The sequence below is a fragment of the Cnephaeus nilssonii genome (assembly GCF_951640355.1).
Source record: "Cnephaeus nilssonii genome assembly, chromosome: 7".
Lineage (NCBI taxonomy): Eukaryota > Metazoa > Chordata > Mammalia > Chiroptera > Vespertilionidae > Cnephaeus > Cnephaeus nilssonii.
Genome location: NC_137078.1, coordinates 88,100,605 through 88,116,601, shown reverse-complemented (window position 1 = coordinate 88,116,601; position 15,997 = coordinate 88,100,605). Strand labels below are relative to the sequence as shown.

The window sequence follows — 15,997 nt, the reverse complement described above, 5'->3', positions numbered from 1 at the left end:
GTGCCACTGTCCTGAAGCATTGATTCCAGCTCTTTCCAGTGTTTTGAGTCAGAAGTGACAGTGATTACTTTCCACATTTGACATATTTACATGTAACTTGATTTTCTAGTGCTATGGAGAAGCTTATCTTTAGTCTTTGTCCTTTTTGCATATTCAAAGTTCTTGTGGCATAGACACAAAAAGAAGAGTGTGTGTCCTGTTGATGCAAATCTCTTTGTCAGATAGATACCAAAAAGGGTGGTGGAAAATTGCCCTTACCACTTTGTGCTTGATTGTTTTTCTACTTAAAATGCAAATGATTCCCCAAATAACTCTGGGAAAGTTAGGTTTGAAAAGTAATCTCTTTCTAAAAGTTCCATAGGTAAATACAATGTTAGACATGGATTTAAATTAGAAATATTCATTTTTTCATCTTTAATAAAATAATAACGTATTACCTTGATTGGCTCAGACTTAATTTTGCTGTATTTTATATTTTTGTGTATTCTATAAACTACCCATGTTCCTTGTACCCTCATATCTTTTAATTTGGAAACCGGGATCTGAACTAGAGTTTTTTTTAAATATGTAACTGAAGAGGGCAATTGTAACTCCCTCTAAAAGTTACCTTACAATCCTTCTCCTTTGGCTTGCTTAAGAACAATGTATTCTAGGGGAGAAGGTTTCCAGTGTTATAACTTATATAAACAAGATTATTAATTTCATTTCTGATTGGTGACTAGATTAAGGGAAGTATATTTGGGTCCTACTGCTAAAGGCTCTTGAAATTTTATAGCCCCAGTCTTTTGGAAGCATATCCTGTTGTTGCTCATGCCAGGCTGATGTCCACATCTGTTTGTCATGACATCATGTCCTGTACAGAAAGCACTCAGCAGAGAACCCTCCTGTAGATGCCCATGGGAGAAAGACCAATTAGTTGACCTTTTATTTCAACTATCCCACAGATTTATTATATGCTATAAATAAAAACTTTTGATATCCTTTTGATATCAAGCTTTTTGATATCCTTTCTCCTATACAATTTTAATAATAGCAGTCAACTCAAAACACTTTTCCTCTGTTGGGTATTGCAGAGAGAGCAGTCAAGGCTCAGTCTTATGACACCATCTCACTTGGGCCTCAGTTGTGGTTGTTGATTGACTCTACTGCCTGATCTACCTTCAGTAAAGAAGTTCAAGGACTCACTCAGATGGACAGTCTTCCAGTATGTGGTGGGTCCAGTGCCCCGGTGCCTCTTCCTGTGGTCACTAATGTGATGTGCCTGATCGGAAGGGTCCCAGAATATTACTCTGTTTTAGGGAATACCTTCTATCAAATACATAAGTAGAAAATATTATATTTAAATAGTTTTATAAGCTTCCATTGGATTATTTTGAACTTTTAATGTAATATAAAAAATAAGGAGATGACCTAAATATCCAACAATAGGGGATAAATGTAAATAAATTATGGTTCATCTATTTGATGAACTTTTTTTTTATTTGATGAACTTTTAATATAGGCATTACAATTATATTTTTGAGCCATATTAAACAATATAGGGAAGTGCTCATAACAATATTTTATAAAGAAAGTAGAAAGCAATTTTATTCAAAACAGTTTTTAAAAAACATACATAGGAAAATGATTTGAAGGGAGAGGAACCAAAATGATAACAATGGTTATTGCCCCATGGTAGTATTGAGGCTTTATTTTTTCTTTTTACTTTCATGCATTTTCAAATTTTTCTATGATGAACAACAATGAAAGTTTATGAAAAGAAGACTATCTATCTGAGTAAATTATCCAGCTTGCTGTAGAAGGTCTTATCACACTTCCTCTTGCCCTTCTTGGCTCTCTCCTGTTTCCTCTTGTTTGACTTCATGATGAATATTAATAAGACTGTAACTGATCCAAACTTGACATGTTTGAGTTGTTAGCTAGAGAGTGGGTTCAGATGGGGAGGGCTGGACTCAGGCTCCTTCAGGTGCAACATAAACGGCTGACACTGCATATTAGCCCTTTGCTACTGCAGACACACCCAGGGTTGTGTGCAGGTCCAGGCTGGCTGTAGGGAGAATATTGAACTACCCCTTTAAATATATACTTTTAAAAATCGTTTGAAAGCCATTACTGTATTATTAGTAGTAAATTAATCGCAACACATTCTGTAGCTATGTCTTTCTCAATATCATGGTTGAGAACTGCTATATTTGAGGAACCAATTCAGTGGCTTTTTTTAGGTTGTGGGAATTCATTAGTATACTATGTTCAAAGAGAATTCTTGTAGATCACTATAGCTGTCAAAATAAGGTTTTTATGTTCATTCCCTAAGAAAGGGCAAATAGTCCTTCAGATATTTTTTCCATTTCTCCAAGCTCTATGGATGTTCTCTAATGTGCTATATATTAAAGGTTGTCAAACAACTGGGCACAGGCCAAATCTGGCCCACTGCCTGATTTTGTAAAACATTTTATTTATTTACATAGTGTCTGTGGCTGCCTTTGCACGACAGTGACAGAGTTGAGTAGCTGTAATGGCCTACAAAGCCGAAGGTATTTACTATGTAGCCCTTTACAGAAAACATGCTGATAGATCACTAAGGTTAAGGAATGTGGGTGATGTTAAGGAACTTGGAAATAAGTGTTGCCTGTAGGATCCTTCCCAGGAAAAGTTTGGAATTTGGTAAAACCAGCCCAAAGTCCTCTTTTGATTTGAGAAATACATATCTTACAAAATCACTTGAATTCTGCCAGCTTGGTTTCTGAATTCTTTACTCAAGGTATTTAGCAACAGACTTACAATGTTGGTAGCCAAAAATATTTTTAATTCTGACATGTGAAAAAATTCTGGACTAAAACAGAAAAAGCAATGAGAAAGATCAGTTGTGTGTGTGTGTGTGTGTGTGTGTGTGTGTGTGTGTGTGTGTTTTAACTAAGTGCTGGATTAGAAAGGAACAATGTAAATTAGAATGAGAGCCCTAGCAGATTTGGCTCAATGGATAGATTGTCGGCCCTTGGACTGAAGGGTCTGGGGTTTGATTCCCATCAAGGATATGTACCTCAGTTGTAGCCTTGATCTCTGGCCCTGGTTGGGGATCACATTGTTGTTTCTCTGTCTCTCCCACTCCCTCCAAAAATCAATGGAAAAATATCCTCAGGTGAGGACTAACAACAAAAAATTAGGAGAGTTGCTTAGTGTTTTTTTTCCCCCAGTGGTCATTTAAAAAATACTTTAAGTGTGAAATAATTATAGAAAATTTATGCAGAGAAAAGGTGAAAATAGTCCCACCACTATGACACAAATTACTGTTAAATGTTGTATTTTCATCAACTACATTTATATAATTGTGGCCACAGTGTTTGTGTAGTTTTTTGTTCTGCTTTTTTTCACTTAAATCATATAGAAAGCCTTTCCCCAATTTAACCTAACCCTCATTTTCACTTGATGTGGAATATTCCATGGCAGGTCTGTGCAGTCATTCAGCAGTCTGAGGCTGGGCAGATCACTGTGGGACACCCGAGCTGCTTTCCTGCAGTTTCAGGGCCTGCAGGCAGGAGAGCCAACAGTTTTGTTTGCACTTGGCACAGAGTTCCCTCTCAAATACAGCTTCAAGACTCTGGGGTTTTTTGTTGGTGATTGTTGCTTGTTTCAGTTTTCCTAGTTAAGAGAGAGAATTAAAAACTTTGAGTATAAAATGTAAAGTGTTCCATATTCTATAAAAGTATTAAAGTAGAAGTCTCTTCTTGGTTTATTTCCATGCCACTTTTTTGGTACCCAAGACAGAAGATTCATCTTTTTTATATTTAGTGCTAATTCTTGATAAGATATCAATTATTTAACTTAGTTGAATAATGTCTGGTGTGAAGTCATAAAGGAAAAGTATCCACAGTTTGCCTAGTAGAAATGCATTCAACAAAATGGAGTAGAATTTAGAATGATGATTATTTTTTTTTGGAACAGCAAGAGATCTAAAAATCTAAACCAGCCTCCTCAACCCTTTTTAGCAGCGAAGTAAATGAGCCTTAGAAGGTTAATGGCTAGTCCAAGTGACCCAGTTAGAGTGGTGGTGCCAGGACCAGAACCAAAGTTTCTTGACTTCTGACTTCTCTGTTATACCGTGCTGCTTAAAAGAAGTTTATTGACCTGCTTCATTTTTCTGCTTTATATTTTAGTTTTAGTTTTAAATGCACATATAGATAAGGTTGGTTTAAGGGTTGGCACCAGAGCTAGATTTTATGCTCCAATGGTTAACATTTATAGAAGAAATACTTAGAATTTAAGAATTCATTTATTTTTCTTTCTTCTAGAGAGATGCTGTTCTAAGTGTTTTAAAAAGTCTTGCTCCTGTTAAAGACACAAGTGCATACTTATCTCAAAAGAGAAGGGGACCACCCTTGCGAGCTTACACCCTTGAGAATTTAACTCTGGTTAGGTCTAGCTTGGGAGTTAGTCTGGTCCAGACAGCCTAGACCCACTGAGCATGGAATTTGCCTTTTAGGGATAATTATGAGGGTAGACTTAGCTTGACAGCAGCAGACCTAAGAACCCTGAACTGGAAGAATTTAAGACAAGGGATGTAACCATCAGCTTACCCTGAGGAGAGAGCCCATCATTGGCTGCTTAGAAGACCTCTGGTCCTGGGTTCTGGGCTTTGCCGAGATAGTAAGTTCCAAGAAAGTTTGAAGCCATGGAATGGGGAGAGGGGCCTGTTCTGCAGAGGAAATTTGAAATCGGGAAAAAGTTGTAGTATATTGAATACCCGCTCTTTCATCTCTCTCTCTAAACTCATTTGGTTATTTCAAATACTAAAATATTGTTACTTATAACTTAGTTTGTTTATACAATTCTGCTTATTTGGAGACTTGAGAGCCTGGCGGGGTTGGGAAGTGGAGGTAGGAAAGAGAATATGTTTATCAGGATTTTCCCAGCAATCTCTAAGAATGTGGGGTCCTGCCTCAAAGGGGAACTAGGGGGAGGGGAGGAATAAAGAAGTACTTTTTTAAAAAGTATATTTTATTGATTTTTTACAGAGAAGAAGGGAGAAGGAGAGGAATAGAGAGTTAGAAACATCGATGAGAGAGAAACATCGATTCATTTGCCTCCTGCACACTTCCTACTGGGGATGTGCCCCCAACCAAGGTACATGCCCTTGACCGGAATCGAACCTGGGACCCTTCAGTCCACAGGCCGACGCTCTATCCACTGAGCCAAACTGGTCAGGGCAGAAGTACTTTAAGAAATTTTTACTCATTCACTTATACCGAAGAGTGTTTTAACTTACACTCATACCTAGGAACTAACTTATATTATCAGATCTAGGTCTTAAAAATTATATTTTTGGAGCTTATAGATTGGTACCAATAAACTTTATAATTAGGCTATACAATACAATGTTCTAGTTCATTAGTGAGTATATTGATGAGTATTGTGTATTAGTAGGCTGTGATATGAGTTGAGTGTGGGACTTTCTAATTTAAGCTGATGGGAATGTCATTGCTCTTCATTCCACTTTCTAGTCCAATAAGCCTCTTAAATATATGTTTTATGATTTTAGGTTTCTCTTAAAAGGGAGGATGAAGATAGCAAAAGCTGAAAAATAACCAGCTTTCCCCTTTTACTGGACTCGCCCAAATGTGGTTTGACTAGCAGTTCAGTATTCTATACTTCTGAGTAATCTTATCTTCCAGATACCAGCATTTGAGATTGCTGTGTAACCTCTGACTTAGTGTGGTCTTGCTGTTTGGGGAAAAACAACAGGAGACAGTTTATAGTACTTCATATTTTTTGTTTCCCCACATTTTTAAGATGTTTATGTACAATCACAAATGATATATTGTCTGGTCGGTGTGGCTCAGTGGTTAAGCGTCGACCTATGAACCAGGAGGTCATGGTTCAATTCCCGGTTAGGGCACATGCCTGGGTTGCAGACTTGATCCCCAGTAGGGGTCATGCAGGAGACAGCTAATTGATGTCTCTCTTTCATCAGTGTTTCTATTTCTTCCTTTTTTTTTTTTTTTTGCCTTCTTTTTTTTTTTATTGTTTAAAGTATTACATATAGTAGTACATATATCTCCTTTTCTTCCCCATTGACCTTCCCCCAGCCTCCCCCACCCCCTATTGCATGCCCTCATCCCACCCCCCCAGTGAGTGTTTCTATTTATTTATCCCTCTCCCTTCCTCTCTCTCTAAAATAAATAAAAGTATATTTTAAAAATACATATCCATGGAAAAGAAAGGGCCATTTTTTAAAAATACTGATTTTTAGTAATCAGATTCAGTATAATTTGGTGTGAATAACTGAAAAAGAGCAAAGTGAAAAGATTCCAAGAAGCCCCTATGTTGTTAGCTTAAGAAGCATTTCAAAGCAACAAGGAAAATTGAGGGCTAATGCTCTTTACCAGAAGAACAAAGAGACATCAGTTCTTCCTGCAACTATCCATCTTTCCTTTCCCTTGTAGGGAGCTGTCTGGGTACTGACCTGGATTGAGGTTAGGAGTGGGTGGTGTTGGCTTTTAGCTCCCAGAGCAGGGAAGGGAATGGACTTGTTAGTTCCAAGTTACAACAGAAAGTGGGAAAGAAGATTCAGATCATGGAGCCCAAGATTGTAGACACAAAGCAGGAAAAGAATTTAAAGCCAAGACCTGACTCTGGAGAAGAAACAAGACATAGCAGTCAATGCAGGAATAAAGCCTATGAGCATTCCTGTGACAGGTACCTTTGGGAGGGGCATGGCCTTTTATGAACCATTCCAGCCCTTCCCCAAAGCCCTGAAGAGTAATAAGTGTGGGAATCACAATAGTTTAAGTGGGAAGGTTACAAAGGATTCTCTTGAAAGGTAGAAACCCATTTTAAAAGAAGGTAATTGGAAAGATGGATTATTAAAGGGGAAGTAGAAAAACAGATTATTTAGTATGAACCCATTACAAAATATGGGAGGATACAGTTATCATGTACACAGAAAATTATTTGAAACTAGAGGCCTGGTGCACGAATTCGTGCACCAGTGGGGTCCCTCAGCCTGGCCTGTGGGATCGGGCTGAAACTGGCTCTCGTACATCCCCCAAGGGGTCCTGGGTTGCAAGAGGGTGCAGGCCAGGCCAAGGGACCCCACCAGTGCATGATCAGGGCTGGGGAGGGATGCGGGAGGTTAGCTAGCCAGGGAGGGACTGTGGGAGGGCTCCAGGATGTGTCCAGCCCATTTCGCTCAGTTCCGATCAGCTGGACCCCAGCAGCAAGCTAACCTACCAGTTGGAGTGTCTGCCTCCTGGTGGTCAGTGCACGTCATAGTGACTGGTCGACCAGTCGACTGTCTGCCCCTTGGTGGTCATAGCGAGCAGTTGATCAACCTTAGCATATAATTAACATATTACGCTTTGATTGGTTGAATGGCCGACTGGACACTTAGCATATTAGGCTTTTATTACATAGGATAATATATACCAAATGGTCAATTGTAGATGATTATAGGGGACTAGAGGCCTGGTGCATGAATTCGTGCACAGGTGGGGTCCAGCCGGCCCACCCAGATCAGGTCGGCCAGGGGGAGGGGCCACAGGCAGTTGGCTGGCTGGCCCCGCCCCCTGGTTGAACTTTTGGTTGAACTCCCAGTCTAACTCCTTGTCAGGACAATTTGCATATTAGCCTTTTATTATATAGGATATTTACTTTCTACATTGTTTCTGTGTAGTATGAATTTTTCCACAGGTTTATACACAGTGCTTTGCACAGAGTAGATGCTCAATAAATACTTGTTGAATGAATATTACCTTTGTGCAGGGAAAATGTTAGAATGGGGATAAGAGATGGGCCTCAGTAATTTCATTGCAGTAGTTCTCAAAGTTGAGTTGCAGTGTAGCTCAAAGGCTTTCGAAGTTAGAAAACCTACGTATCACATTAGAACAGGCCAAGGACCAGACAGACACCAGTATTAAACTTTGTTGTTCTTGAGTAGATTGTTATCAGATTTATTTCTAAAATATAGAAGACCTTCCACTCTAAGCTCCTTTCCTTGGTATTTCCCAGAAAGTACTCTGTCAGTACTTTTTCGAAGGCTGTGCAGGAAGTTCAAGAATTTCTGGAAGTTACAAGGGAAGAAAACTGCAAGGGACTGCTGGCAAAAAAAGCCATTCGCTTCAGCAGTGGTTGATTGTTCTCCAGGGCCAAGGAATCCAGCTAGGCACAAGCCTCATCTCAGCCAGGAGCAGCCAGGGAGGAAACCTCAGTTTGCCATGTCCTTTCATCTTTGCTGATGGGTCTTCCCTCCCTCCACCCCAAGCCCTGGCCATTCCCTTAATCTTTGTGGTATTGTAGCAACTGGAGAGAGCTCAGATCCCATGTTTCTGTTTCAAACTTTCCTCCAAGGAAATCTCCCTAACCTGGAAATATGTTGACTGCTTATACGTAGATCATCTCGGTGCTACAGTGAATTTGTTTGTTCTCTTTTGCATTTGAATGCATTTTACTGTGGGTCAGAACAGTTTGCCGAAGAAAATCTGACCTGGGAGACAGTGATTTGGGTGTTGAGCTTTTACCCTGGCTGCCTTCCCTATATGTGCGGTCACATGCAGCTCTGCTAAACGACTGCTGCAAAATGGCTTGCTTGACACCCTCCCCAGGGAGTGCTGGCTCCCAAGCAGGCTGTCCATTTTACAGGTGCACGTAGTAGGTTATTTGTAACAGTATCATTTCCAGCTGAGAGGTAAAATTTAGAATGAAGATTATGAAAACTGGACACTTAGAGGTTCTAACTAGATTAAATTTATTGGATATAGCTGCTACTAAATTACTTGGAAATTAAGTGGAAAAAATAAGTATTAGAGCCAAGTTTGGTGTGTTTGCTTTCTCTCTGTGGGAACATGTATTTGATTTATGTTTGTCTAGCATTGTCTCTGAGCAGATTATGTTCTCAGACCTGATTTATTTTCATTTTCTGCCATGCTTATAATATTTAAGGTACCTATAAGTTTTACTTGGTTAGCTCTGTTTATATTAATTCACAATATAGTTTGAGTTTATTTTAATCATTGCCGTGATTTAAAACTATACTATTCTTGGTATAAACGTGGCAATAGAAGCATGATCATTTTATACTTAAACAGGCTGTTTTTTGACTTGAAACCCATGTAGCACTTTAGAACCTAGACATTAATGATTTTAAGCCAGTAATTCACTTAATGAGTCCATACCCAGGTGGTCAAGGAAGATATTTATCTATGTTGTATGGATATATAAAGTTTGAAATAACACAAATTTTCTGGGGGCAGAGTCTGCATTAGAAAATTTTTTATGTTGAGTACTAAGACTTCATTCTAATCAAACAGATTGCAGTTTCCTCCCTAGAATTCAGAAGGAACTACTATAAAACTTTGAGTCAGTACCCCTGCTGGCACATAATGAATTGAGATTTGCAGCTAAGGGGATTAGAGGTGGATTCCCTGAAGGGGAGGTACTTCTAGCAAAAGGAACTATGTTCTTTAAATGTTACTCACGCTGTCATTTAGAAACTGGCTGTTTGAATACTTGGACTGACAGTCAACATGAGTATACTTCGGTCTGTGCACATCTTCTGGGGATTTTGAGATCTTTTTTCTAGCCAGCTGAGACTCTGGCTAGAACACAAAACAAATTTTGTGTTTGTTGTTTATTGTTTTGTTTTGTTTTTATGAGGAAAATGCAACTTCTCATAAGGTGCATTTCACCTTTCTTTTTGTATTTTTAAAACATTTTTACTGATTTCAGAGAGGAAGAGAGAGGGAGAGATAGAAACATCAATGATGAGAGAGAATCATTGATTGGCTGCCTCCTTCATGCCTCCTACTGGGGATCGAGCCTGCAACCCGGGCATGTGCCCTTGACTGGAATCGAACCCGGGACCTTTCAGTCCACAGGCCAACGCTCTCTCCACTGACCCAAACCAGCTAGGGCCACTTCACCTTTCTTGATAGAATGCTGTAACAGATTTGAAACAGAAACACAGATGAATGAACTCAAAAGGACCACTGCCCTGACCTTCCCTTGGCTCTAGAGCCAGGGCTGCAGACGCACCCACCCTAAGGAGTGAGACAGGGCACAGGCGTGAGGGGGAGGCCCGGGTTCAACCCTCCGTATTTGGTACTGCACCGGGCACCAGAGCGTTTGGAGCACATTCTCTTCCAAACAGGACAGCTAATTGTGGCTTGAGCGAGGGGGCGGGGGAGGGGGGTGTTGCAGACCCAATGTTGCTAAATCTGGTATTTTGAAGAGATGCCGAAAATAGATATCTTTATGTGAAATCTACCAGTTAAAAAATTGTTTTTAACATCATGCGGGGAAGGGTCAAACAAAACATATTTATGGACCAGATTAGTTCACCAGTTTGCAACCTCTGCACCTGACCTTTCCTGTTATTCTTACATTTTGCTCCCTCCTAACCCCCCTAATCCACCAATCAAACTTGACTCTTATAGGAAGGACTTTTGTTAGGGATTATCTGGTAAATCCCATTAACTAATTTGCCATGTACTATTGGGACCTTTTTGCCTCCTCTCCTTTAGTTCCTTGTGCTCCTGGAAAACATGCACTTTTGACAGCACTCCGCCCCCAGTCAAAGACTAACCCCTTTATTGTTTAATCCTCACACCTGACTAGGAGGCTTTCAGACCACTTAGAAGAGAGGGGACAGCCTTGTGATAAGGAGGCAGTTTAGGTTTCTGGTATTCCTCAAACAAAACAGAACTGCTTAGGCCGCCTATACTAGGACTGGTGACTTCTTCCATGCCAAGATGCTTTTCTGCCATGATTTCAGAGCAAAACACACACCAAAACTTGGGACATGGACACTAGTTATTCACAGATTTCACAGGCCAGCTAGTTTAGAATTTGGACTTTTTAGTACCATCCCTGTAATGTCAGGTCTGATGTCAAAAGAAATGCCTGCTCTCCTCTTTCCTTAGGGAGCCAGAGCAGGACAATAAACTGTAGCTCTAGAATCCAGATTTAGAAAAACTATTGTTTTTTTAAAAATTGTTTTAATAGGAACCGATGAATGGAATGTAGATTTAGGAACTGAACCATTATCTACTTCAGAAAGTTAAGTCCCCCTTTTTTTGGAATGACCTAAAAAGTTTGTAAAGTAAAAGAGTTGGATTTTCCCTAAGACTTTCAGAATATTCTAAAACTGGTCTATAACATGGGAAAATCTAAGAGCAACAGTGAAAACTATGGGAAGTCCATTAATAGCCTCCTCTATTAAAATAACTTTTCTCCCAATTATAAAATAACAATTAAAATGTTGAAAATAAGTTATATATGTTGATTATATCCAACTTTTAAGATAAAGAAAAGATAGCCTATATATCTTTTCCATATATATGTATGTATGTATTGATTTCAGAGAGGAAGGGAGAGATAGAAACATCAAGATGAGAGAGAATCATTGATCAGCTGCTTCCTGTGCACACCCCCTACTGGGAATTAAGCTCACAACCTGGGCAGGTGGCCTTTACTGGAATTGAACTCGAGACCTTTCAGTCTGCAGGCCAATGCTCTATCCACTGAGCCAAACCAGCTAGGGTGCCACTATCTTAATATATAGCCTCCAAGTCATTTTTCTTTTTTTTGTTCTTTTTACTGACTGTATCATGAGCATGTTCCCTTGTCATTGAATATTCTTCCTCAATGGTTTTTTGATGGTTGCATGTCAGATAGACACATGAATATACAATTTAGCCAATCTCTGTTGATTATTTAAGTGTTTCTTAATTATAAGTAATGCTGCAACAAACACACTTTTACATAAATCTTTCTATCACCAGTCTTCTGAAGAAATATCTGGGAGTAGTATGCTGCATCAACAGTATGAACATTTTAAGGACTTTTACAAACTATCAAATCTGACCACATCCTTTAAAGACCTAATTAAAAATACTAGTTTGTGGCACTTACACCTTTATTCTTGAAGGATTTCAAGAAGTCAGTTGTTCATTTCCCAAAATGACGAGTTGTGTGAAAGTCTCTAGGATTCCTTTTCTGCATTTCTTTGCATTCCTTAATGAAAATGAATGTGTTTGCCTTTTGTGTTTGACAGATCAGGGAGCAGAGGCAGAAGGTATTTTGTAATATGCTTTCACCTAGTAATTAGGTCATCAGGCTGTTGCTTATTTTTGGATGCTTGTGCCTGGCAAGCAATTGTGAGACCTGAGGCAGCTTTATTTTGCTGCTTCCGAAGCTGTGGTTCATAGGATATACCTGAGCAGCTTCAAGTCAGTGATGAGATATTTTCACGTTTTTATGAGAATGACCCATGCTGCCTGTCCTATCAGTGTGAGTGAACTGAAAAGGGGAGAGGGGAAGGAGTTATGGAGAGGATAAAGACTATTTGGGGGTAGGGGAGCAGATCTTTGATTTATGAGCTCAGCTTTCTGCATAGACAGCTGTGCGGTCCCTAAGCGAGTCTTGTTTTGTATGATTAATGTATACCAGGGGATCTCCTAATGGAATTAGATACTTACCAAGATGGAGCAGTTGCTCTTCATTCATTCTTCTCCTGCCTTCTTGATAAGCAAGAACCTGCTTGCCCTGTTTCCTTCAGCCATTATTTAAACTAAATATCTGACGGCCTGCTGTAGACAGGTTTCTAGAGCCTCCTCTGTCATAACACTGAACTGTTCTATCTAAGGACAGAGTGTGGGTTAGAGACATGGTCTGGAAGGATTGGAAGAAACTTTAGAAATATAGTTCCAGCTTCTAATTTGATAGCACAATTGGTTCCTGGCTTCAGAAAACTTACAGTCTTTTTAGAAATAAGATACATGGGAAACGACTAAAAACCAGAACAAATTTTAAAAAGTACAAGGCAGTGAATGGTTTCGTGCCAAACAAGAAGCGTCAACAGTAACGGCTTTCAGATTTCAGAAAGAGAGGGAACTTTGGGCCCTGGAGATCAGCACCTCATGCTGGAGAGTTTGTTCAGTTGTTGGTTTTTATTTTTTAACTGGGCCTTAGAGAATGAGTAAAATTTGAAAGTTAGAGTCCGTTCCTCCCAGGTAAGTGGTATAATAAAAGGCAGAAGATGTCTGGAAACGAGGAGGGGGTGATTTTGACTTGTGCGACAGGTTTTGTTCAGTCCCTTGGCTGTATAATTTGGAGAGGACCTGAAGCCCTTTTCTTAGAAGCAGGCAGAATTGTAAGGGCCGTGTTGTCCTGGAGAGCCTATAGCATCTCTGTCACTAGCACTTAAGAGTTCAGAGAGAGCCAGCAGGGCCCAGGCTCCCTGTCTTCCTGATGGGGTCCTGGGGCCAAGCCAGCAGATACACACTTAGGTAGTTTTATGGCGTGTGACTCATAGAGTATTTAGGGAACCTAGTTGTCCCTAGGTGAAGTCCTGGCTGAGAAAACGTCTCCCTCTTTTTTGTAAGACTTGCTTCCTGGGGAAATTTACTGCCCCAAAGCCTTAAGTTCCTCTGTGCTTCCCAGTCAGGCCTCAAAGCTGCAGGCTTTATTAAAACCTTGAAGTTATTGGAGCCTTTTAAACTTTCAATGAAATCATCTTACTGTGGGCTGTAATTCAGTAATTCACAAAAGATAAGGATTACAGATATTCAGACATAAATATCTTCCAATGTTTCCCTACACTTACTAGTAAAAACAATACCCCTTTCAACTAAAAGCTGACACTTAAATACTATCCTTTGTTTTACTAACAGGTATACTTCAAGATACTCAAAGATATTTTTCCTATTTAGCCTGCCTGAAAGGCTAATATTTGAGATTCATTCTTCTGGAGGTTATTAAAATGTAAATCTTTTCCTATTAAAATTAAATAATTATCCACCATTTACATTGTAACTTACCTTAGGTGAGAAGGTGAGATAGACTTAAGGTTTGGAGTGGGTAAGAGGAATCCTCAACTTGTCAGTTTTGCTTTGAAGTCAGCCCAGCCATCAGAGTGCAGACCTGAGAAAGTTCTGCTCTGGATGGTCCCAGCTCTCTCTCGCTTGTGAGTTGGAGTTCAGATGTAGCTTCACAAGCTTAGAAGTTGAGTGCTGTCTTCTAAAATGATCAGTAAGTGGCTAGGAAAGGTGCCTGGGCCTAATAGGTAACATTTTCAGTTGGCTAGAACCCTGGCTTGTCGAATTGGCACAAATGGATTTATTTATTGGACATAGACTCTGGCTTTGCCATAGGCCCTGTCTGTATTCCAAGTGGTGACAGCCTTTGTGGGGGTGAGAAGTAGTGCCACAGGAGCTGGGCAAGCTGGAAGTGCATTTATTGCCTGCCTAAGCCTTACCAAAGTTTGCCTAAGATGTCTGGCCCCCCTCTTTTTTTTTTCTTTTTTTTTTTTATGAGGTTGCAGTTCTTCTGGAGGAAATTTGCCTTTACCGCTTAATCTTCTATTATGCAGGGAAGAGAGTAGGATTTAGCTCTCAAAAATGGGGTATGAGCTCACAGATGAACTTTTTTCCTTCTTTTTTTGATCCCTATTTACTGAAATGCGTTTTAGGGTTATAAACTATTACTTCTGTCTCATGTTCTTCCTGACCACTTACTTTAAATTTATATTATAGCTATTGACATTTTTAAATAAAATCTCATGAATACATTTGAAGATTTTGCATTAACTTAACACCATTTACTCAGTTCTTCTTGGTGCATCACATCAATAAATTATACATCTGTACTAGAGGCCTGGTGCACAAAATTCATGCACTTGAGGGGGGGTGTTCCTCAGCTCAGCCTGAGCCCTCTTGCAGTCCGGGAGCCCTTGGGGGATGTCTGACTGCCACGGAGGCGGGAGAGGCTCCCAGCTTAGGGCTTCTGGCTGAGCTGCGCTCCCCCTGTGGGAGTGCACTGACCACTGGGGGGAAGCTCCTGCATTGAGCATCTTCCCCCTGGTGGTCAGTGCGCATCATAGCGACCGGTCGTTCTGCTGTTTGGTCGATTTGCATATGAGTCTTTTATTATATAGGATTTTTACCTATGAAGTATTGACCTTCAGCATCAAAGCATTAAGTATATCATTAAGACAGGTAGTAGTTATCTATCTAATAAATGCCCCTGGCACTTGACTGGCTTGATTCAGTTCAATGTACTTATCACATAATTCATTTAAAACTCATTCAGACACTTTTTAATAACCATATGCAAAAACTGAACTATATCTTAGAAAATAAGATTACATAGTACATTCACACAATGGAAATTATGCAGCAATGAAATTATTTATAAAAAATTTCTAATGGCTTAAGATATGTAAACTGTACATGTGTTACTCTCTCACCAAATATTAAAAATATTTACATGTGTGAAGAAAGATAAAGGAAAAAAAGACAGAAAATAAGTAAACCAAATGTGAATAGTGAGTGGTTCTGTCTGGATGAGAAGATTATGAGTTATTACATTTTTATTCTTCATACTTTTCTGTTGTTGTATGCAGTTTTTTAAAACTATAGACTGGGTACCACTTCTATAATAAAAAATAAATCCAATAAGGATCGGAATCAAACCATGACCTCCTGGTTCACAGGTCGATGCTCAACCACTGAGCCACACTGGCCGGGCAGATCACTGTTTCTTAAATTGGGTAATGCTGGTGCTAACTCATAGGTTTGCTGCAACTGTTTGGAAAACAGTAATTCAGAGTTTTACAAAATTGATGGTAGCAGTTATAAAAATCCTGAAGCATTTTAGTTCTGTGTCTTGTGAAATTATTTTATTTTTTAAGATAAACCTTTTATTGAATTATAACACACATCCACAAAAGTACACAAATCTTAAGTGTACAACTTATAAATTTTCAACATACCTTTGTAACCACATCATTTTATATATTTTTTTGTTTTGTGCTGCTATGTCTGACAAAATTTTCATAGTTCTACTTTTAAAAATACATTGTTGTTTAGTGTTCTGTGGTTTCCATAAGTTACATTCTAGGTATTCTGCACTTTTTGCTCTCATAATTTTGTTAACTCTTTGAGTTTTTACATTTTTCAAGGAGCTCTAAAATTTCATTCAGAATATTGCTATTCTTAGTTCATGG

The 15,997-nt window shown here is 39.3% G+C and overlaps 1 protein-coding gene across 1 annotated transcript in view; it reads left to right on the top strand.

Moving 5' to 3' along the window:
- MACO1 (macoilin 1) overlaps positions 1–15,997 on the top strand; it is a 55,787-nt gene that overhangs the window by 23,613 nt on the left and 16,177 nt on the right. The gene's annotated exons all lie outside the window — the stretch shown is intronic.